The sequence below is a fragment of the Myotis brandtii genome, unplaced genomic scaffold (genome assembly GCF_000412655.1).
Source record: "Myotis brandtii unplaced genomic scaffold, ASM41265v1 scaffold535, whole genome shotgun sequence".
Taxonomy (NCBI): domain Eukaryota; kingdom Metazoa; phylum Chordata; class Mammalia; order Chiroptera; family Vespertilionidae; genus Myotis; species Myotis brandtii.
Window position 1 is genome coordinate 1,186,755 of NW_005369964.1, and position 1,131 is coordinate 1,187,885.

A 1,131-nucleotide genomic window follows, 5' to 3' on the forward strand; every position below is an offset into this window, starting at 1 on the left:
CTGGGGATTGAGCCCACAACCCAGGCATGTGCCCTGACCAGGAATCGAACCGTGACCTCCTGGTTTGTCGGTCGACGCTCAACCACTGAGCCACACTGTCCAGGCGGGTTATGACTTCTTGACCTCCCTCTTGTGAGGTCAGTCTGACAATGACTGTTTCCCAGGTTGGGAGGGTGGATACCTAGAGTTGCTTCTGTTTTTGTTTGTTTTTTACTGTCTAAAGCTCAAATATAACATTGGGGGATGATACCTTTAAAAATATAACATTTTTTTCTGTGTTTCCTATCAGTTGGGGTATTTTCCCCACATATTGGAAATAGTGTCACTTTAAATGGTTGAAGTTTTGGTGACCAACAATGAGTTCAGGCAACCAACATTGATTTTGTGTCCAGCCTGGCCTTTTGCCATCCTTGGTGCTTAAATGTCAGATTCCAGCCTCCAGCCCAGACTGGCGTGTCTCCCATTCTCACAAAGTAAACGGCGCCCCGATCTGCTCCTGTTCTTTGCGGTTCAAACGAAAGGAACGGGATTCTTTGAGATCACGTCCCTTTTCTCAGAGGACCAGCCCTGGACTTGGGGCGCATTCCTTTCCCGAGGCTGCCCTGAGAGATGACCACCAGCTGGGTGGCTTCAGACCACAGAGATTCCCTCTCCCAGGCCTGGAGGCCAGCGTCTGAGGTCCAGGTGTTGGGGGGGCCTCCTGAGGCCCCGAGGGAGAGTCTGTGCCAGGACTCTGCTGTTCAAGAACCTACCAGAGACCCCAGTGGGTGGGGGCTGTGGAGCTGGGAGATGAAAACTGGGTCATCAGAGGTGGTGGGTGGAGCCTTGGGGCCGGATGACACGTGGGTGTGCACTGTGTGTTCACATGTCTGTGTGTGCGTGTGTGTGCATGTGCGTGCATGTGCTCACATGTGCACCTGTGTCGGTGCTGGATGAGGGCAGTGGCGCACTCGGGGTTAGAGCTTCATGGACGGAACTGGCTTGAAGGTAGAGATTTGGTGGCTTGCGGGCTGAGGTGGTGACTTCTGAACTCTTCATGGAGCATTTCAAACATACAGCGGAAGAGAACCGTGTAACGTGCTCCCAGCCCCAGGACCGACATTCCCCGGCCTCCGTTTCATTCCCCCCATC

At 53.5% G+C, this 1,131-nt stretch overlaps 1 long non-coding RNA gene across 1 annotated transcript in view; it reads left to right on the top strand.

Annotated features, from left to right (window-relative positions):
- The window catches only part of LOC106728092, a 5,528-nt gene that overhangs the window by 894 nt on the left and 3,503 nt on the right, over positions 1–1,131 (top strand). The gene's annotated exons all lie outside the window — the stretch shown is intronic.